This window comes from Coffea eugenioides, chromosome 10, assembly GCF_003713205.1.
Source record: "Coffea eugenioides isolate CCC68of chromosome 10, Ceug_1.0, whole genome shotgun sequence".
NCBI classification, from domain to species: domain Eukaryota; kingdom Viridiplantae; phylum Streptophyta; class Magnoliopsida; order Gentianales; family Rubiaceae; genus Coffea; species Coffea eugenioides.
Genome location: NC_040044.1, coordinates 13,505,044 through 13,529,770, shown reverse-complemented (window position 1 = coordinate 13,529,770; position 24,727 = coordinate 13,505,044).

The following is a 24,727-nucleotide window of genomic DNA, read 5'->3' as shown; positions in this document are numbered from 1 at the left end:
AAAAAGAAAAGAAAGGAAAGAAAAAAAAAAAAGGAAAGTGGGTTGGGCTATTTTTTTTTGGTTGGGCTTATGTTTTATTTTCGGTTGGGCCAGGAGTTAGTTTTGGTTGGGTTTTGAAAATAGGTTTTGGTTTATTTCTTCTGGGTTTCGGTTGGGGCTTGAGGGATAAAAAGACGGGCTGGCCTGCTCGTTTCTTTTGGGTTTCGGTTGGGCTTAGGTAGCATCTGGCCCAAATAAATAAAAATGATGGCCCGATGGCCTTTTTCCCATATCAGAAACCGAAATTTTCACTTTAGCCCCTGATCTTTGGGGTAGTTTCACTTCGGCCCAGAACATTTTAAATTTATTTCACTTAGGTCCTTAAATTAATTGCACTTTGGTCCTTGAATTTTATCTTTTATTTACTTTTGACCTCTGAACTTTTGAAAAAAAATATTTGTCCCCAAAAGTTTTTCAATTTTTGCAATTCAGTCCCTAGTGAATTTTGACTCTTTTTGTTGTGATTGTTTCTTTTCTCTAAATAGCTAATTATGTTACTTTGAATATATTTAACTTGCAATTTTTAGATGTTCTTAAATTTCTTTGCGTTTGATATGTTAATGTGAATTTAGTATTTTAACATTATTGTTATTTTCAATTAAAGTGGTGCCATGATTCTTTTGTTCACTGTGAGTATAAATAGGACAATTTGACTCCATTTAGTCACCACTTCAAACGGGAGGTACCCCTATTTTTATTATTTCAATGTCAATTACGTGCTCTTATGTGTTCCTATGTGTTCCTATGCGTTTATATATCTTTATATGCTTTATTTATTTGATTTAAATATTCATTCAAAAATTTCTTATATATGTTTTAGTTAATTTTTATAATGATTCGAGAGGCATTTAAATACCTCAAAATGTAATAGATAGGATAATTAGATTTGTTTTATTTTATTTCCCCTTTTAGATTGTAGTTAGGCGCTCCCCGATGTAATAGATAGGTTGTGTGCTTATGCGGCTTATGTGTTATATGTTTTATCTGCTTTTTTTAGAATTTTGGTATCTAGATATTATGTTTACGTGTTATGTGCTACGTGCTCTTATGTGTTTATTTGTTTTAATTTATGCTTTATTTGTTTCGTTATGAATTGTTAATGCATGACGTCACCACACTAGTCCAACGCTAGTTGTGGCTTCTCCCTCTGCATACTTGCTAGTCCAACGCTAGTAAAGATTTTTAGAAATGGGTTAGTCCAACGCTAGACCCTTTAGGTCGTCTTGCGCTAGATTCATCTTTGTGTGCTATTCACTACATTCTCATGCATATTTTCATTTTTAGGATCTTTTCTCATTTGCCTGATATTTCCTATTATATTATCCCTTACCCTCTGTAGGTACAAATCATGTCATTTAGAATTGCATCTCATTTAAGCTAGTTCATTTGCTTGTTCATGTTAGGATAATTGTTTTTCAAACATGGGAAATGGGTGATTATAACTTTTTAGTTTAAATACCCTATTAATCCATGTATAAGAAAATTATGTCACGAGTTTTTGCCTCCCGTATCCTTTATGTTGCATTCCCTTTTTCTTTGATCACTTATATATATGTATATAATTTCTTTTCTTTTCTTTACTTTAAATTCATCATTTGCATACTCGTGACACCTTTAAGGAGTTATTTTGGCCTTCGCAATTAATGCGATTGGTTCAATCAAACCCTTGAATGAACATTTTGTCCCTTTCGATATTTTATAAATTTAGTTTTGCATCCATGTAGAAAACATCCAAATGTGATAAATTAAGGGTTAGATTAGGAAAATTTTGACTAAACCTCGCAACTAGCTTAGACTAGGTTGAAAGGGTGCCTTAGGTTTGAGTTTATTGAACTTTTGCCTTCCCTTTCTTTAACCGTGACTCCCGAATCCATTTTCTCTTGTTTTTCAAAGACCTGGAGTTGTCAAAAAGGGTTTTGTTTTATTTTTATTTTTGTTTTTGTCAAAAAATATTTTCTTTGGGGTGACTTGGTACACCCAAATTCAATACCAAGTGGCGATTCCTATTTTTTTTCTTAAAAACCCTTTTAGACTAAATTTTGGATTCAAATTGTCGCATTTTTAAAAGTCTCATTCTAGGTCCTTTTCACTTGTTTTAAAATAAAATCACATCTTTTATAAACCACCTTTATTTTTATTTTTCTCGCGAAAAATGGGGCGCGACAGATTGCATTTTCAATTCTGCAACATTTCAACAGAATACGCAAGCTCGAAAACGTGATCTCAGGTCAAATTTTCTTCAGCCTATGTATTGTCTTCTGCAAATTAAGGCACAATACACAACCTGAAAATGTAGGTTCAATGCCGTATTTTTAGGTCACGTTTTCTGTAGATTGTTTTAAAAGAAAAAATGCGGGCTTGCTCTTTCATTCTCTTCTTCTTCTCCAACCTTACGTATTCTCACACATATACACACACCTTCACAATTCTTCAATTTTACTCCATTTCTTTGCTAGAAATCATCAACCCAACACTTTTTAACCTTCCTACAATCTTTTTAACTGACTGAAATTCAAGAAAAATAACCTAAAATCCGGTTTTTAAGAAATTGGAGGTTAAGGTTCTTAGCTCTTAAATTCATTAATTGGAGGTCAATTGGGATGTTTTTCATAGGGCTTTTTTCATAATCTTCATCTTCAAATATATTTCTACGTGATTGAGGCGAGTTTTTTTTTATTAAATCTTCGTATTTTAGAAGTTGGTATTTTGTAATTTTCTGAGTTTTCTGACATCTTCTAATTTCAAATTTTTGATGATGTTTATTGATATTTTTGGCATCTATTATGCTTATTAAAATTGTTTAAGCATGTTTACATGTTCAAATGTAGCAATTGGATGTTTTATTAATTGTTAAAATTTTAAAGTTGCTATATTTGGATAAAATTGAAAAGATAACTTAAATTATTATTTGAGTCCTTTTGATGGATGTTTATGACTAAACATGGTGGGTTGATGATGTTTTAATATGTACATTACGTATAAAGAGTAATTTTGATGAATTTTTTGAATTTTTGGGATAATTTTTGTTTAATCATGTTTTTGGCTAAATATTGTTAATTGTAGCTAATTTGTGCTTGCTATAAACATGATTATTGCTAAAATCACTAAATTGGTCATATTTGTTGCCTATTTTAATAAATTGGTAATTTTAGACAATTTTGACAATTTTTAATATTATATTTTTAATGTCATAATCTTGGATATTTTTGACCATTTAATTGAATTTTTATGACATAAAGATAATAACTTGTGGTTATTTGAGTCAATTTTAATCCTTATACATGAACGATAATTCTATAAAATGTGACGACCCCATCTCCTTCTAGGGTGTACCCTAAAAGTTAGCGGATCGTCTGCCTGGCTCTCGCCAGGAGTCATTAATTTCACATTAACTTCATTAACATTAACTATAGAGATAACATTGTGGTATAATAAACCCATACGTTCAAATCTTTTACAATGCCTCGATCGATACAAAATTCCTACCTTATTAAGATACTAATCACATATTCACAACTCGCGAGTAGCTCGGTTCACTTACATCCCTAATGACAATGCTAAAGTCTTCACGATAAATCCCTAAGTTCCCTCGTTCGATCCCCGATCTCCAACTCCTGTAAGGAAAACACAGCTAAAAGGGCTGAGCTAATGTTCAGTAAGGTTTGCCGAGTAAATAACATTTAATAAACACTAAATCAGTACAAGTAAGCAAGTAGTACACAATTTATTGTACAATCACTTTCATTAAGCAATTAGGGAAAACACTTCACAAAATAATCACTTTTTAAAAGGATACGGTGCTCGCATTAGAGTCACTTCAATGTCATTGAGCATTCATTTCAGTGTCAAGAGACACTCATTTCACTGTCATTGTACATTCATTTCAATATCATTGTACATTCTGCCAATTGACCTCCGTATGTCCTCCAAAACAATAAACAATCTCCTACATTCAATAATTAGTTCAATAATTTCCCAACCTCATAGTAATACTTGAGTATACCGAAACATTTACCCAAAGCTATCGTCCAACCCGACCAAGCCCTTTGCTGGCTCGAATAGTTCGTTGAACAGAGGGTTTTGGGGTCCAGTTTAGCCGATGCGGCGAGGCACACATACGGCTTACATTCATGCACACTTACAGTAACATTCAGTCAATTATCGACCTTCAAACTCAACTAAGTCGAGTGCGATAAAGTACACTTTCGACTTAGAAAGCGAGAGACAATTGAGATACACTTCACAAGGAATCATTTAGTAATAATTCATGGTAAGCACATTTGTCACATAATTTCACTTAGATACACGTAAATTCGGAAAACACTCACCAAATTCTTAAATAAATTACTCTCGAGCCTTGGGTTTGTTTCCTGGCTCGCAGCTATTTCCTGAGATAAATATATAATTCCATGGTAAATTTACAATTTGTAGATGTTCATCTATTATTTAAATTAGTCAAATTAGGTTTGACTTTAAAATATAAAATACACGCAATATTTATTCCCCAATTTATTTCGAGACCTATTGACTTTATTATCTTAAATCAAGAAACATACGTATTTTTCAAGTTAATAATTTATAAAATATTTGTAAAGACAATATTAAGTGATTAGAAGCCAATTTAGGTATATAACTATCATGAGTTTTTCTCTCATTTGCTTTAATTTAACTCTACTCGTGGAACTAGATAAAGTCGTTAAATCTCAGAGCAACCTTAGCTATCATTTATGAAAGCTTACAGGGTTGGAAATTAGATGAAATTCTGTTCAAAAATAGGTTTCCTCACGGCTAGCATTATAGCAAAATGCATTCGGGAAACAAGAGAAAGGCAACGAGAAAGGCAGCTTTGCCACCCTCTGGTATTTTGATCATAACTGGAGCTATGCTTATCAGATTGAGGCAAATTTTATAGCGTTTCGAAACTAAGACATAGACCTACATTTATTATGAAGACATCAATACCCAGTTCTTGCATTTTCAAGGTAAAAAATGGCCGGTCAGAAGCACCTTCTGCTTCCCTCCCTCGGCCAACAACCTGCAATCAGTGAACTTGTTCCCCCCTTCATCACTCAGTTTAGTTCCTACTCATTCCTGTTTTTTTGGTTAAAGTTTAGAGGCATTAGGATAGGTTTCAACTCTATAAGTCAGTTTAGAAGCTAAGGGTTTGCAGGGAATAGCCAAGATTTCTTCTGTTTTCTTTCTCGGATGAAGCCAACAGGTTCCAGCAGGTTTCTTTGACATTTCCAGATCAAGACTACCAATGTTTTTTACTAGTTTTGCAAGTAAATATCCTATAAGATCAGAGGTAAACATATTCCATGCAATCCTAGCAGAATTCTCTATAGGAAGTTCAGATAACAAGCTGTAATTCAACAAACAACTCTCGGTTATGACAGTTAAGGTTAACTGTCATTGGACTAATATGTGAATAATTATGTATTGCAAACTGTCAATTAAGGTTAAACCCAATTAAAGTGATCAAATATAGTTTGGGTTTAATGTATCTAATAGGATGTGGGCCCTTTAATGTGTAGAAACTTATGGGTTCCTATTTCAATGATGGGCTGAAATAGGGCTCCAAAAGGTAACAGGAATGTTGCCTATAAATAGGGTTATGGTCCCCAGGTCACAGGTATCGTTTTAGTTGTCGTATTCCCTAATACCACAAAATAGCTCTTCCCTAATATCCCATCGTCAGGAAAGATACCAGAGAGAAACTAAAGACCTCTCTCAAAGGATCGGTGAATACCTGTTGACCTAGAAGGCCACCCCAAAATTTCTAGGGATTCAAGTGTCAAATCTATCAATATGGATTCAGGTACGCTTCCGCTATTTTATAGTTAATTTATTTCTTAATAATCGCCATACAGATCTTGGGTTTAAAGGTGATGGTTTTCACCAGTGGTTAGATTTAGATAACCACTCTAACAAGTGGTATCAGAGCCCATATGGTTGATTATTAGGAAATAATTTTGTTTTAGTAATTCATAATTGTATTACTATTGGTTTGGTTTTCATGGCTACTGGCTGCGGTCTCTGATGCTAGTAAATACATTATTGTTACGTGTTCAAATCTTCGGTTGCTAGCTGATTCATTGTTTGATTATACATGAATATGATTTTGGTTGCTTTTGCCGCACAAAGAGAATTCAGTTTTGACTCTGTGGTTCTGGTCTCGGTCACGATGCCATGCTTGTATGTGATCCAGTATAAAAAAAAAAAAAAAAGGAATCCGTGGGTTCTGCTCCCATGTTGGATGAGTCTTCATATGGTTTTTTATGTTCATGAGTGCTTGCGTAATCAATAAGCATGAAATGCTAGTCTGATGCAATTTATGTGCTTTTGTCTTCGGTCAAATTCATGGTCAGAACTGTGATGCTTTTGGTCTTCGGTCAAATTCTCCCAACAACTCAATGCTTTTGAGACATAAGTCTTCATACGGTTTTCAAGTTATGTTTACTTAAAACATGAATCAAGTGATGATTATGTGGGACCTACAAGATACTTGCTTTCTGGCTTTGGGAAGTAGTTCGTCCTCTTCCCCACTGTTAATAATTAAATTGATAAAGTATGATGCAATTTAGTAGTTGATTCATGTGCTCAATCTTAAATGGTCGAGAGTCTCTTAAGTAAATTATTGATATGGTGATTTGTGTCTTAAATCTTGGGTACACAACTTGCCATATTTTACTGTAATTAGTATTTTATTTTGGCTTGCTTCCTTGATTCAGAGAATTTGCATATATGTATATGTTAAATAAATTAGGGTTTCTTTAATTAAAGTGCACCCTAATAAAGTTAAATAGGACATTTAATCCCTATAAAATCCATATGTATGGCCCATTAAATGTGTAATTTTTATAAAGTACTTATGGATTTCAAGAAAATTTTGGGCTTGGATATTAATTTTGGGTCAAATTATGGATATGGACATTTGGTCCAATAAGTCATGATTTAATTTAATTAATTTGACCATGTTTGACCACGTTTTGACCAAAGTTGACTTTGATCAAAATTTTTATTTAATTTGTATAATTTTAAATTTGAATATTGGTATGATTATATATATATTTTGGAATAAATTAATTAAAATAATATACCACCAAAGTGACCTCTATTATGAAAATTAATTTATTTTAGAATATAACTAGTTGAGTACTTGTAATTTTATGAATATTGATCGGCCCAAAGGAAGGTCCATATTTAATAAAATTACATGTGCACTTGTGGTAATAAATACGCGATAATTATTTGGATTTTACATGTGATTTATAAATTAGCCCAAAGGAAAATTTATTTTTCGACATGTTATTATTATCAGTATTTATTACTGCACCAAGATATCACTTGGAAGTTAATATTTTTTGTCCAAAGACAAAATATTAATGGAATATCGGTATCTTGAGATGGGACTACCATTATTTGAATTTATTATTATCTTGATTTATGTGAGGTTGTTTTAATTATATTATGTTTTCTGTTCAGTTGCAAATGATCTTACAAATATTACTTCCAACATCAATAATATTCCTATGCTGAATGGTACAAATTTCAAGTCCTGGAAAGAAAATCTCTTGATAGTACTTGGAGTAATGGATCTCGACCTTGCGTTAAGGATTGATTCTCCCCCACCTCTTACAGACCAGAGTACCTCTGATGAAAAGAAAAATAATGAGAGGTGGGAGAGATCAAATCGCTTGTGTCTGATGATCATTAAAAAGGCCGTTCCAGAAGCATTCAAAGGAACAATGTCAGAAACAACTGTAACCGCTAAAGAGTTCCTTCAGGACATTGAAAAAAGGTTTGTCAAGAATGAAAAGGCTGAGATTAGTACGCTCTTGACACGCCTAGTTTCAATGAAATATAGTGGTAAAGGCAATATCAGAGAGTACATCATGGAAATGTCTCATCTTGCTTCGAAATTAAATGCACTTAAGTTGAAACTCTCTGAAGAGTTACTAGTGCATTTGATTTTAATATCTCTTCCTACACAGTTTAGCCAGTTTAAGGTGAGTTACAACTGTCAAAAGGAGACTTGGTCTCTAAATGAACTCATCTCACACTGTGTAGAGGAAGAGGAAAGGTTGAAGCAAGAGCAGATAGGAGGTTCTCATCTGGTGTCAACCACTAATAATAAAGGCAAGGGACTTAAGAGAAAGAAAGAAAAAGGAGCTGCAGGTACAGCGCCACAAAAGAAACAACAAAAGAAATCAAATGATCAGGGAAAGAGTAGTTGTTTCTTCTGTGGAGCTGAAGGGCATCAAAAGAAGCATTGCACCAACTATCACGCTTGGCGTGCTAAGAAAGGTATGCTTCTTAATTTGGTTTGTTCTGAGATTAATTTAACTTCGGTACCTAGACACACATGGTGGCTGGATTCTGGTGCAACAACTCACATCAGTGTGTCTATGCAGGGTTGCCTGAATTGCCGAAAGCCTAATGATAGTGAAAGATATATCTACGTGGGCGATGGCAAAACAGTTCAAGTTGAGGCAATTGGAGTTTTTAGATTATTGTTAAAGACCGGATTTTATTTGGATCTCTATGAGACATTTGTTGTACCGTCTTTTAGACGGAATTTAATTTCTATTTCTGCTTTGGACAAATTTGGTTATTTTTGTTCATTTGGAAATGGAAAATTTGAATTGTTTCATGATTCAAAATTGGTTGGTTCTGGTTCTTTAATGCATTACGATAATCTATATTTAATTGATACGATTGCCTCATTTAATGAATCTCTGCATTTGAGTACTAGAGGAGTTAAAAGAAAATTAGCCAATGAGAATTCAGCTGCATTATGGCACAAGAGATTGGGACATATCTCCAAACGGAGAATGGAAAGGCTTGTGTCAAATGAAATTCTCGACCCCTTGAATTTTACAGATTTTAATGATTGTATTAACTGTATAAAGGGGAAACAAACCAATCAAAGGAGATTTGAAGCCAATAGGTCCTTCAGACGTCTTAGAACTTATACATACAGATATTTGTGGACCATTTCCTACATCTGCTTGGAATGGTCAACAATATTTTATAACGTTCATAGACGATTTTTCAAGATATGGCTACATATATCTCATTTCTGAAAAGTCACAGTCACTGGACGTGTTAAAAAATTTTAAGGCTGAAGTTGAGAATCAACTCAACAAAAGAATTAAAAGCGTCAGATCTGACCGTGGTGGTGAGTACTATGGTAGATATGACGGTTCAGGTGAACAACGTCCAGGACCATTTGCTAAATACCTTGAGGAATGCGGTATCGTCCCACAGTACATTATGTCGGGTTCACCCACTATGAATGGTGTAGCTGAAAGACGAAATAGAACGCTTAAAGACATGGTAAGGAGTATGATATGTCATTCTACCTTACCAGAGTCACTCTGGGGTGAAGCACTTAAGACTGCAGCATATATTCTTAATAGAGTTCCAACTAAAGCAACTATCAAAACCCCTTATGAGATTTGGACAGGGAAAAAGTCCAGTTTAAAGCATATGCATGTTTGGGGGTGTCCAGCTGAGGCAAGGCCTTACAGGCCTAATGAAAAGAAACTGGACTCAAGAACGATTAGTTGTTATTTTGTTGGATACTCTGAAAGATCCAGAGGTTACAAGTTTTATGATCCCACAGCCAAATCAATTTTTGAGACAGGAAATACTCGGTTCTTTGAGGATGTCGAGTTTGGGGGAGAAAATACAGTAAGGGACATTGTCTTTAAAGAGAAATATATTAATATTCTCACAGGTGTCATTGATCTTGTTTTGGATCCTATTCCTGAACAAGATCATGACATAACAAATCAAGACAATGTCGAAGAACAAACTGTTATAGAAGAACAAACTCTTCCTCTCCAAGAACCAGTGCCATTAAGAAGATCCACTAGAGAAAGGAGAAGTGCAGTGCCAGATGATTACATTGTTTTTCTCCAAGAACATGAGGATGACATTGGATTGATGGAAGATGATCCAATCAACTTCCGTCAAGCCATGGAAAGTTCAAATTCTCAAAAGTGGATCGATGCCATGAATGAGGAGATTAAATCCATGAAGGACAATGATGTTTGGGATCTTGTCTCATTGCCAGAAGGTGCGAAACCCATTGGTTGTAAATGGATATTTAAAATCAAAAGGGATTCGATAGGCAATGTGGAAAGATACAAAGCTCGTCTTGTCGCTAAGGGATTTACACAAAAAGAAGGTATCGACTATAAAGAAACCTTCTCTCCAGTCTCTTCAAAAGACTCTTTTAGAATTATCATGGCACTAGTGGCGCATTTTGATCTTGAGTTACATAAGATGGATGTAAAGACAGCGTTTCTCAATGGTAACATTGATGAGACGATTTATATGGTGCAACCAGAAAACTTTGTGTCAGGAGATCCAAAGAATATGGTTTGCAAATTTAAAAAATTCATCTATGGGCTCAAACAAGCGTCTCGACAATGGTATTTCAAATTTCATCAAGTGATCATCTCATTTGGTTTTGAGATGAATTTAGTAGATGATTGCATATACCATAAGTTCTGTGGGAGCAAGTATATTTTTCTGGTATTGTATGTTGATGACATTTTGCTTGCCAGCAACGATATGGGTTTATTGCATGAAACCAAGAAATTTCTGACTAAGAATTTTGAGATGAAAGATCTTGGTGATGCATCTTTTGTGTTAGATATACAAATACACTGAGATCGATCTCAGGGTATTTTAGGACTATCACAAAAGGGTTATATCGAAAAGGTTCTCAAAAGGTATGGCATGCAAAATTGTAAACCAGGTGACACTCCCGTGGCTAAAGGAGACAAATTTAGTCTTGAACAGTGTCCCAAGAATGTTTTTGAGAAAATAGAAATGCAAAAGATTCCTTATGCATCAGCAGTAGGGAGTCTAATGTATGCTCAAGTATGTACGGGTCCGGATATTGCGTACATTATTGGAATGTTGGGTAGGTATTTGAGTAATCCTGGATTAGATCATTGGAAAGCAACTAAACGGGTCTTACGATATCTGCAGAAAACAAAGGATTACATGCTCACGTATCGGAAGTCAGATGAGTTAGAGATCATCGGGTATACTGATTCCGATTATGCTGGATGCAAAGATACTATGAAGTCAACATCAGGCTATGTCTACTTGTTGGCTGGATGTGCCATATCCTGGAAGAGTGCTAAACAATCCCTCATAGCATCTTCCACTATGGCTGCAGAATTTATAACTTGTTATGAGGCATCCAACCAAGGAATTTGGTTGCGAAATTTCGTCATAGGATTACGTGTAGTGGATGGCATTGAAAGACCACTTAAATTATTCTGTAACAATAAGTCAGCAGTCTTATATTCCAATAACAACAGGAGTTCAACCAAATCTAAACATATAGATATCAAGTTCCTGGCTGTTGAAGAAAGAGTGCAAAATTGACAGTTATCGATAGAGCACATCGGGACAAACTCCATGGTTGCGGATCCGCTTACTAAGGGATTGCCACCCAAATTGTTTCATGAGCATACTGCTCATATGGGTGTCGTGTTATTAAATGATGTACGATTTTAGTGGGAATTTGTTATTTTAAATGCTCTTATGATATTTTTCAGTTATTAAGGATTTAAGAATATTTTATGCATAAATAAAGTTTGGATTTATTTACACTCTAATTTTGGTATGGTTTGATCTCATAAAATTTAAGATGGACCAGTTGGTAATAGGCATGTTTTGATCACATTACATGAAATTTTCATGCTACACATCCACTTCATGATTCATGTCATTCAATTGCATTGATATATGTGACCATTGATGGGTCGAGTTACGAAATTATAACAAAGGCCGCTTTGATCCTATATTTGTGTAATTGATGGACCGAATTGGTTACAGATACATTGTGATAATGACAGTAAAGTTGAGCTCATACGGTTAATTGCAAAACATAATTATAAGGTTACACATATAGTCCAAGTGGGAGATTGTTGGATCCTTAATCCAACATTGGACTTATATGTGAATAATTATGTATTGCAAACTGTCAATTAAGGTTAAACCCAATTAAAGTGATCAAATATAGTTTGGATTTAATGTATCTAATAGGATGCGGGCCCTTTAATATGTAGAAACTTATGGGCTCCTATTTCAATGATGGCTGAAATAGGGCTCCAAAAGGTAACAGGAATGTTGCTTATAAATAGGGTTATGGTCCCCAGGTCACAGGTATCGTTTTAGTTGTCGTATTCCCTAATACCACAAAATAGCTCTTCCCTGATATCCCATCGTCAAGAAAGATACCAGAGAGAAACTAAAGGCCTCTCTCAAAGGATCGGTGAATACCTGTTGACCTGGAAGGCCACCCCAAAATTTCTAGGGATTCAAGTGTCAAATCTATCAACATGGATTCAGGTACGCTTCCGCTATTTTACAGTTAATTTATTTCTTAATAATCGCCATACAGATCTTGGGTTTAAAGGTGATGGTTTTCACCAGTGGCTAGATTTAGATAACCACCCTAACAATTTCCAGATCAAGACTACCAATGTTTTTTACTAGTTTTGCAAGTAAATATCCTATAAGATCAGAGGTAAACATATTCCAGGCAATCCTAGCAGAATTCTCTATAGGAAGTTCAGATAACAAGCTGTAATTCAACAAACAACTCTCGGTTATGACAGTTTCCTTTCCTTTCAACTTTTTACCATTTTGAATTTCAGTTCTAGCCACAAATCACACCTACAGGCTCATAACAGACAAATAAGTATACAACCAGCATTTTCCAGCAAACTTTGTACGAAAATATCCACTCAACTCCAAGAAATCTCCATCGGTTAAGCTGAAGAATGTTATAACAGTCGTGCGGTTTGCTACTCAAAGTTCCAGTCATTAAATTTAGATTTTTTTCCACCGTAAGTTTCATATGCAACTCCAGATAATGAATATACTACCATATTTCCTGAGTTCAAGTACATTTACTCTTGATCAGGCAAGAAAGTAAGTTGCGCTACCTGGTTTCATTTCAACTCAACCCCAAATCTTACATACATCAGAATTCCTCTGAAATACATATATAAAAGGTGATGGTTTCTAGCTATATTACCTGGTTTTCTAGCCAACACTCAAGGTGGAAGTCAATTCACCCTTCTACTTTCTCCTCGGCTGGAACAGAACAACAATTTCTGGTTCCTTTTGGCTGCAAATGGTGCGGGACCTCTGGTTTCCTCTCTTGGCTGAAGTATAAACAGAAGCTTTGTTTTCCCTTTCTCTCAAGTCTTTCTCTCAGGAAGACAGATTTTCTTCTCAACTCCCTCGGCTCTCTCTCTTGTTTATCTCTCGGTGTTCACATGCAGAGGAATAGGTAGTTGTTTCCTTCTTGTTTTCTCTCGGCCCTCTTGTTTAAAGATGATCAGGTTGTTTCCTTTCGGTGGGAAGTGGCAGACAAAAACATTTACGTTAACCTCTCTCGGTTCCTTCGTCCAAACCGGCTCCTATTCACGTTCTCATTGCACCGTTTCTGCTTAGCAGCTTTGGGAGCTGTTTCCATTAGATTTTCCTTCAATCACCGCCCCAATCTCAGCTAACTTCCAACCTTCCACCACTTAGACCAGCAGATGCTTGTATTCGGTTTCTATCACAGAAACATTCCTCTCTCGGTTTTGTTATAAGTTCTGATAGTTTATGCCTTGGCTGCATGGTAAATAGTCTTGAAGTTTAAGGTTGGTTTGGTCTTTTTGTTGTAGTTTATTTGCTCACTAAGGCCTAAAATTTTATGATTTTATGCATGGAATCCTAACTTCGTTTGTATTTTCGTGAAAAAATTTCTTACATTGATTTTGACACATTTAACTTTAAGAAAACCTCATTAGACATGTACTTGTTAAACTTTTAGTATATGTTACGTGTCTAATAATATTCGCAATTAACACAATTTACAATATGCACGTCATGTATTTATTTAATTCGTAAAATTTTTCTATACCATTCTAGGATATTTCCTAAATTCTCAATTTATAAGGATTCAATTAGGCATTTAAGGTAACCGTTTCTTCGTTATATATAATTTTTCTAATATCAATGTAAATAAAATAAAATAATTTTAGGGTATTCACATAATTGTTTTCCGGGTTCTCACATAAAATGCCTATGGTTATTATAAGTGGAAAGATTCTTCTTTAGATATTTTATAAGAATTACTTCTTGTATAATATGTGAAGTGTACAAAATTTTAGTCTAGTATAAGAAACTAATTGTACTTTCGTTGTTAAATACCATGACAAGAGGCGAAAGATCTATTATTTGCGAGCCTTCCTCTTCTAACACTAAGGATAGTGAAGGAAGTGAATAAATGGAGCTGAGCGAGGAAGTTGAGGAGAGTGAACAAAAAGATCCCCTACACCCCAACCTGTGGTGAGGTGTCAGAAGGGGAGCACCTCTCGACATTCTGAAATTACAATATTTAAGAGTGCCAGATTCACAACCCAAAAGAATCAAGAGTGGTATGAAGAGTATGCTAATTTGGAGTGTATCTTTGAGAAGCACATTCATCCGGAGATTGAGATGGCCTATCATATCATGGAGGTGTTTAACTAGCTCGGATGGGTGCGAATTCTCACTTTACCTACTCACTACTATCCGGAATTGGTGTGTGAGTTTTATGCTAACATTGTCAATAAGGCTAGCCATAGTGGAGAGTTGGTGGATTCTTCGGTGCAAGGGACTCGAATCTACTTAACTCGTGATCTCCTTTCGACAATTTTGGGTTGCAATAATGCTGGGCCGGTCATTGATTTCAAGAAAGGGTTCATTGCTCCCAACAAGAGATGGGATCCTTCTCGTGCTATGGCTCGTTTTGGTTTCGAGTACCAGCCCTTTTGCTCCTCAAGGAAAGAGACGATGGTTGCTAGTGTGTTCGACACTTATCATTGCTTAATTATCTACATGATGGCGCACAATGTGATTCCAAAGAAAAGTGGTTGTGGGGAAGTCTAAAAAAGTGACATCTATTTCTTGGACTATATATTTTACAACCGACAATCCTCCTACGCCCGTATCCCGCTCTCGAATATCATTATCAACTACATAAGGTCAACGGCGAGAAAGCATACTACTTCTTTCAAATTTGATTTTTCTCGTATCCTTTCTCTTGTTTTTGAGCATATGGGCATTAATTTGACTGCGATTGCTCGAGTGGCTGTCTTGGCCAAGCGATGAATTAACAGTTTCTTCACTTCATGGAATGGGCATTGCTATGGAACATATTGTACCGCCTATAAGGGAACGTAGGTAGAAGGCACGTCATAGCCAGGAGGAAGCTAGACCCTCTACTTCTGCTCCACCTCGTCCACCACCTCAGTCCAATTGGTAGCGACTTTTTAGTTGCCTTGATGACATAGAGGCGCATTTGGCTTAGATTGAGGCTCGCACACGTCGAATAGAGGATCACTTGCATTTGGATCAACAATGACATGATGCATAAGAAGCCTCACTGATCTCTCCATGCTATTGTTTCTTTTGCTTCTATGCTCTTTGTAGTTTTATATTTTATGTTTTCTTTTTGCATTTGGACTTGTAGACAATTTACTTCGAACTTATGCTTTTGCATCTGGATTTGTAGCAGTCTTAGTAGATATTTATGTAGATTGGTCGATGGCTCGTGATGTATGGTTGAACTGGATCTCAGCCATTAAAATTGGGGAGTAACTTGTTCTTATTTTTGTTCTTTTCTTTCCTTACACATTGAGGACAATGTGTATGTTAAATGTGGGGGAGGAAATAGTGTTATGTAGTTACTTTTGTGTTTATATTGTTTGAAATTTTTGGATTGGATGTTGGAAATTTTGCCTATTTTTTGAAATGTTGATTTTTGGGTTTGCTGGCAGGGAGTTTCATTTAGTATTAAGGGAAAACTCTGTTAAAATTTTTTCAAAATTTGTTCAAAATTTAAAATTTGCCCCAAGTTTTTCATATTTATTTCATTTAAGTTCACGAATGCATGAAATTTAAGTCTCTTTTGTTTCAAATTCTCCTATATAAGTAAGACGATTTAAGTAATTTGATACTTCAATTCTCACTTGACTTGTAAACAATTATTATATGATTAGACCTATTGCATGTGAGAAAGTATATCTAGTAAAATAGAGACAATTATGCCTGAAATTTTGATTGATAAATGACATCTCTCATCTTACTTACTTTTACAAATAGGTGATTTATATAGTTGCCTAAGTGATTACCTTCATTAAATCTACCTTCTTCAGGGATTTGTTCATAAAAAGAAGGCTCCAATAAATTCTTATACTGAATAACCGAGAATTTTCATCTACAAATGTTGATTTTCGCGTAAAAAGGTATTTGAATTAGGAATAATTAGTGAAGTGTTGAGTAACTCGGAATCTTCATTTAAAAATGTCGATCTTCATGTCAAAAGGCATTTTCACAATTTAAGAGTAAATAAAAGAAAAAGAAAGTGAATAATTCCCTCTCAAAGGTTTGCAAGCTAACATTTCAATTTGAAGGAGGAAAACTCTAAGGTGACTATATAGGTTAGATATTTGTGAGAATAGGTGAAATATAGAGATTGACTTTGTTTAGTTGAATTTTGGGTATAATTATCTCTCTTTTACATGATATGATCAGTATTGTGGGTGATACGAATGATTGCATAATGAAAGTTTGCCAAGTTAAGCAAGATTGAATTTCAAGTTCACTTGATTCGTTTCACTTCTTAAATCGTTGTGGATCATTTTTCTTATTGTTTGAGAACAAGCAATGATTTAAGTGTGGGGGGATTTGGTAAGTGTTCATTATATATGGTTATTAGTACCATTTTGTGCTTATTTTTGGTACAAGATAGGAATTTTAAGATGTAACTTGCTCTCTAAGTTTCTAAATTTTGCAAGTTTCGTTTGAGCAATTTAATGTGCAAAGTTTGTCATATTTGCAAGATTTGAGGAACAGTGTCAACGGTGGATCGAGATGGATTCAATTTGAACTCATTAATGCTTGATTCAAAGGCAATTCGAAAAGTAGAAGGGCATCAAATATAAGTATTATTTGTGAAATACATGAGCAAACACTTGGGCATCTTGCCTATGAGATTAGTGATCAATTGAACCAAAAAAGAAGCAAGAAAACGAACCAAACGAGAAAATGCAGCCTCGAATACGCAGGCTCAGGTCGCGTATTCAGAGGTCGCATATTATGCTCTATTTCTCTGCAATTTGGTCAGTAACTTGCTTTATTTTCACACTGTTTTCCAGATCAATTCTAGCTCAGAATTTTGGCTGCACATGCTTAAGATTCCTCAACAAAGAGAAAAATAGTTTTATATCATATCATGAACCATTTTTTGACTCTCCTAATATGATATATGTGAAAATCATTGAAGAAAGAGAAAGGTAGTTATTAGGGAGAATATTGATCGAATTTTAGTAAGAGAGCTAAGTTTTAGTCTTTTATTATTCTCTCTAGCTAGGGATTTGCAAGAAAAAACTTGAAAAACTCATTGTACCACTCATTTTTGTTGAAAAAAATAGAAGATTTAGGAGTTTGATTATCATCTTGGCTAAGTTTTCTCTATCTTTCTCTTTACTTGTGATTCAATATGTGTTTATGCAAAGAATCTATGTTCTTTATTGTCTTATTTCATAAGAGTAGCTAAATTTCTAGATCTAGGAAGTAGATGAAACTTACGGCTACTTGATATGAGTTGAATATGATTTATACTTGCTACCTCTTGTATTAGCTTACATTTATACATGCTTATTACTTTTTGTTGCTTGATCACCAATAGCAAGCTTTTAGTTGTTGTTATTCATTGAAAATTGGTAATAATGATGAAACAACAGAAACGAAGCTTAAGGAGTAGATTCATGAGAACAAAGATGCACTTAAGTGGATTGTTTTTGCATTTCATGAAGAACATAAGAATAGATCTAGTTATTCACCATGAGAATAGGAAAAACTAGACTATTTTAGGCCACTACATCATGGAATGAGTTTTGGTAAGAATGGAAATGAATCCCTAGTTAAACATAAGTAGAAACAAGAGGTAAATCTATTCACTTGTATCTTTGGTGCCATAAGTGGACTCTACATCCTTAGATTCAAGTATTTAGTGATATTTCACCATTGTTATATTGTAAGTTATAGAGTAAAGTTAGGTTATTAGTAAGTATTGTGGTTTCTATTGCTTTATTTAATAGTTAGTCTAAATAATATAATAAGTAAGGACCTAGTACTTGAATTAGTTGCCACTCATGGGATTGACCCGATATATGTCCTAAATTACTATTTGACCCGTATACTTAAGGTCAAACGGGTGTATTTTGGATTTAAAACTTGCGCTTGTATTGAGAACCCGTCAAATATGATTTACACTTACTACCTCTTGTATTAACTTGTCTATTTATGCATGTTTATTATTTGTTGCTGCTTGATCACTAAAGATAAGTTTTTAGTTGTTGTTATTCAATGAAAATTGGTAATAACAATGGAACAATATAAATGGAGCTAAAGGAGTAGACTCATGAGAATAGAGGTACACTTGAGTGGATTATCTTTGCATTTCATGAACAACTAGAGAGTAGATCTACTTATTCACCATAAGAATAGGGAAAACTAGACTAATCTAAGCCACTACATCATGAGAATGAGTTTTGGTAAATATGGAAACAAATCCTTAGTTAAACATGAGTAGTAACATGAGGTAAATCTATTCACTTATATCATCTTTTGTGCCATAAGTGGATTCTACATCCCTAGACTCAAGTATTTAGTGATATTTCTCCATTGTTATCTTGCAAATTATATAGCAAAATTACTTAATTAGTAAGTATTGTGATTTCTATTGTTTTGTTTGATAGTAAGCCTAAATATAATAGAGTAAGTAAGGACCTAATACTTACATTAGTTGCTCCTCGTGGGATCGATCCGATACATGCTCTAAACTACTATTTGACCTATATACTTGCAATCAACCAAGTGTATTTTGGATTTAAAACTTGCACTTGTATTGAGAATCTGTCAAACATAATTTACACTTGCTACTTCTTGTATTAACTTGTCCATTTATGCATACTTATCACTTGTTGCTTGATCACCAATGACAAGTTTTTAGTTGTTGTTATTCGTAGACAAAGAGATGAGAACAAAACCCTAAAAGCCAAGTGTTGTGAAACTATTGGGAGTTGGACTTTGACCAAGGTTATTTAACTTTCCTAAAATCAAATTTTGACCAAATTGCTTTCATTTCTTTCTCTAGCTTGGCCGAACCATTTGAGAGGAGAAAAGATCATCTTGCATCTTCAATTTCTTTCACAAATCTTGAGTTCCAACCATTAAAATCTCAACTTACTCCATAAAAGTTACTTGCTAAGGAGGATTAAAGGTGTTGGTGGAGTGATTTTGGAGGAAGAAGCCCTAAATTTTCACCTTTCTTGAGGTTACTAGGTAACTTTGCTAAACAAATCCCTTTTTACTTCTAATACTAGCATACTTGTGGTTGGAGTTGCAAAATATGTAGTTTTATGAGATATATGATGACTTGAGGTGGTGATGTAGGAAATTTCAGTTTTATGGTGAATTTTCTTCTCTTATTTGATGCTTGAGCGTTAGCCTTGGATTGATAGCTTTGTTATGTGTAATATTGAGCTTTTATATGCTAGTTTTACTTGCCTACGAAAAATTTCAGTTTGTGTGTATCAATTTCAGATTAGGGTTTCCATTTAGGAATGATTCTGCCCTGTTTTTAGACCCAATTTGACCTGCATATTTGTCCATGATAAAGGCTGAATCAGCTCTTTCTCGAAACATGAAAGTTGTATGAAATTGAGTTAACTATCTACCTGTAAAATTTTAGCACAATCGGAGCACTGTATCTTGTGAAATGACTAAAATACCCTTGACTACCCAAATGCCTTATTTCACGGACAGTTTTCTGTTTTCTCTGAGATTTTGATTTTTGACCTCGAAAATGCAAGAACTACATATCAGTGTCCTCATAGAAAATGTAGGTCTATGTCTTAGCTTTGAAACGCCATAAAATTTGCCTCAATCCGATAAGTGTAGCTTCAGTTGTGACTAATATGCCAAAAGGTGAGTGGAACTTGATGATTTTAGAATTTCCTTTGCTTGACATGATATTCGTGATCTAGGGCTTGGATTTGAGCAAGGAAACTACCTATGATGGATGAGGAGCCTGATTGTGGTTGGTTTTGGAGCTTTTATTTGGTGATATATGAAGGGCTTTGGGGTTGTTCGTGTTTTAGAACCAACCGTTACTTTTTCACCCCGAAGCCACACTTTTGTATCCTTCCATTCGTAGTTCATTCGGATAGGCTTACGACTCGTAGTCGAGCCTCAATTATCCATTCTGTTTACTGGGTTTGTGGATATGGGAACCATAATTGTTTTACCTTAGTTATTCTTAGGACGAGTCGGTGATCAAAGGCATACTTGGGAAGGAAACTTTTGAAGTCCTTTTGTTTGACTGGTGAGTGTACCACTTGCATGACTTGTTGCTTACTTGATTACTTGTACCTGCAATTTGTGACTTGAATGACTGTAATATCTGTTTATTCTGGACGAGACGAGAGTGTACTTTATCACACTTGTCTCTCTTGCCTGTGTGACTGTTTACTGTATAAACTGGAATCTATTAATGTGCATGACCTAATGTCGTTTGGAGGTGTATCCGACGACCTTTTTGTTAAACCTGAGCTCAACCCCATGGGGAGTCAATGGAATCGAGTCAGCAAGGGCTTGGTCGAGGAAAATTGACAAACCATGGGGACTGTTCTTGGGGAATCTTTGGGTATTAGAGACTCTGGATTCCCGGTATACTCGACTATTACCACCACTGTTCCTGTTGAGGCGTTCAAGCCCTGTAAGGGGTATGTTTGGTAGACGGAGTTTGGTGTAAAGCGGTGCTCTACTGGACTGGTTACTTTACCTGAAAGTTGACAGAGTGTCAATTACTACCTGATTAAGCTCTGATGAAGCGATGGGAATTCGGCTTTTGAGTGCCACCTGTATCCTTTCTAGTTGAATTACTATGTTTAACTGATGTGTTTGTTCATTATTATATCTGGTGTTTCTATATGATTGACTTAAGCGAAGTTCCATGATTCTTGACTCCTTGTACTTATGGTACCTCATTGAGAGTAAACTCACCCTCGTTACCTTTGTTTTCCTTACAGGGAACCATACTTTGGAACATTGATTTTGGAAGAAAGAGTCGAATTAAAATAGATACATGTTTTGTTAAGCTCCTCTGTAATAGAAACCCTAATTGTAACTTTATCTACTAGCACACTTTGACTTGCAAAGTTCCAACGTATGTGTATAAGTGTTTATTCATGTCTCCTTGTTGGAATTTACGTTCTATGGGTTTATATGAACTTTACTTGTATCCGTTGGGGATTCGAGCAAGTGTGGGATTTGAACGAGAAAGAAAAAATTTGGCGGGAAAACTGTTCAGGGAATCCGGTCGTATATCTGGCCAGTGCTTGGCCGGATACTTGGCCGGATTAGCAGAGGAAATTGAAAAAAAAAAGAGTTGCTTACTGCCTTGAATCCGGTCGGTAATCCGGCCGGATTGTGACATGGCAGTGGCTCTTTCGCTTTCGTTTTCGGTTTTCGTTGGAGCGTTTACTCGAAGTCCTATTGTACCGTATGGTTTGGTAATCATGTTTAGATTAGTTTCTGATCGTTCATTTTCTTGCGGTTCTATCATGCATTATGTAAGGTTTACGTGTATTTTGACTTCGTAGTCCTGGCGAGAGTTGGGTAGGTGGTCCGCCGAACCCTTTGGTTCACCTTAGGGGGAGGTGGGGCTGTCATAACTTGCATTAGTTGTTCCTTATGGGATCGACCCAGTATATGATACTTGCAATCAAATTGGTGTATTTTGGATTTAAAACTTGCATTTGTATTGAGAACCCATCAAATATGATTTACACTTGCTACCTATTGTATTAACTTGTCCATTTATGCATGCTTATCACTTGTTACTGCTTGATCACCAATGATAAGTTTTTAGTTGTTGTTATTCAATGAAAATTGGTAATGACAATGGAACAATATAAATGAAGTTTAATGAGTAGATTCATGAGAATAGAGGTACACTTGAGTGGATTATCTTTGCATTTCATGAACAACTAAGGAGTAGATCTAGTTATTCACCATGAGAATAGAGAAAACTAAACTAATCTAAGCCACTACATCATGAGAATGAGTTTTGGTAAATATGGAAATGAATCCCTAGTTAAATATGAGTAGTAACAAGAGGTAAATTTATTCACTTGTATCTTTTGTGCCATGAGTGTACTCTACATCCCTAGACTCAAGTATTTAGTGATATTTCTCCGTTGTTATCTTGCAAATTATATAGTTAAGTTACTTAATTAGCAATGTTTTTAGAACCAGACCGGACCGGCCGATTCGACCGGTTGGACCGCAAACCGAACAAGTCACCGGTCCGATCTAGTGCCAAAGTCGGAGGTTAATGAAAAACCGTTAGAAACCGGATGAACCATGTGAACTGTTAAAAACCGTTTAGACCGTAAACTAGTGGTTTTTAAATTTTTCAGACATTCACCCTAAACTTAAAACAATAAGAAGAATGGGCTACTGGGATTCGAACCCAGGTTTCCATAGCCTCAGCAAGGACTTGTTACCGCTAGATTAGAGCCATAGAACAAGCATATTTTGTATAGAATTCTACTTATCTTAAGTGAAAAACTAAAAATCAGATTAAAAAAAAGTAACCCTAGCGCTAGGACATAGCAGATGCCAGACAACACCTTTTGAAGTTTTGCTTTACTTCCTCAATCCTTGGTTCTCTTGTCTCCGCTTCTTCTCTTGGTTTTTTTTTTTCATTTTTTTCTTTGTAGTCTTTCCACTTCCAAATCAAATACCCATGACAAATCTTTTGCAAGCCTTCACCATGATCATCAGGCTATGACGAGCGCAGGATATACATATAACAATTAATTCATCCACAATCAAGTTTTACATTTATAAAATTCTAAATATCCCACACGCGATTTTTTGCAAGCATACGAGTCGCGATTAAGTATAGGGTATTAAGGGTCGAACCCACAGGAAAGACTTTCAATTACCGGTGATTTTTGAACTCTTTTATTATTTAGACTATCACAAGTGCAAGAAATTAACTCTACACTATAAACATGAAGTAAAAATAATAAAAATAACACTAGAAAGCTCCTAGAGGTATAGAATTCCTTACTACTCTTGCAAATGAAGTTACTAGTTAAGTGAATGTTATTATCTTGGCTAGTCATGACATAATTTCCTAATGTTTGTGAAACCTACTCTCGTAGTGAATCAACTATACTTGTAATTAAATCATACCTACTCTCGTGGTTGATGGGACTTTTATATCAATATAAGTTTAAATCTGATTTTATACCCGTTGACTGCAAGTATACAGGCCAAAATTGTAATGTAGGGTATGTATCGGGTCGATCCCACAAGGAGCAAATTAACCAATTACTAGGTCCTTGCTTTCGCTATTATTTAGACTTATGAATGAAGTTTAGCAGAGAAATTATATTGCTTTTTTTTTTTCTACAAACGAAGAGAAATTATATTGCTATTGACTACAAATCTAACTTAGCAAATGCTAAATGCAAATGGAGAAATTTCGCTCAAAAATGAATCTAGGGATGTAGATTCCACTTATGGCATAAACAACACAAATGAACAGATTTATCTCTTGTTATTATTCTTGTTTAACAAGGGATTCATTTCCAATTTTACCAAGTCTCATTTTCATGATGAAATGGCCTAGAGTAGTTCAGTTTTCCCTATTTTCATGGTGAAATACTAGTTCTACTCTATTTTTCTTCATGAAATGCTAAGTAATCCACTTAAGTGTATCTCTATTTTCATGAACATACAACTTTAGTTCTGCTTATGTGTTTCCATTGTTACTACCAATTCTCATTGAACAATAACAATCATAAACATGCTATTGGTGATCAATCAATAACAAGTAATCACAACTGCACAAATATACAAGTTAATACAAGATATAACAAGTGTAAATCACATTCAATTCATATCATTTAGCCATAGGTTTCATCTACTCCCTAGATTAAGAAGTTTAACTACTCATGAATGATATAACAATCAAACTCACAAATTTATTAATGCAAAACATCATAAAGTACAAGTACAAGAAAGATAAAGGAATGCTTAGCCAATTGATGGTGAAACCCTCAAATTTCTGCTATGTTCTTGTACAAGATGATTTCAAGTGAAAACTCCAAGTTCTTCTTCCGTAACTCCTATGCTAGAGAGAAACTTGTTACAAGAAGAAAAACTAGCTACCTCCGGTTCTCTTTTTTTTTTTTAGCTTCTCCCATGTGTTTTTACATAAAAGGTGGTAGAAAGGCACTTTTTTTCTTCTTCATGATTTCAACCACTCAGATTTTGTAAAGGAAGTCAAAAGATATGTTGTTTTGACTTGTCAATAATTTATTTTGTCTTCCCTTTTGTTGCAGAAGCATGTGCCACCGAATTTTCTCTCCCAAGATAGCTTGAAAGTTGTGTGAAAGGTGAGAAAAATGGCTGTGCTACTTGCAGAAGAGAGAGGCAGATCCGAGCCTCGGATCCGAGGGGTGGAGAACGATCCGAGCTTGGATCAAGGCTGATCCGAGGCCTTTCTCTTGTGGATCCGAGCTCGGATCGT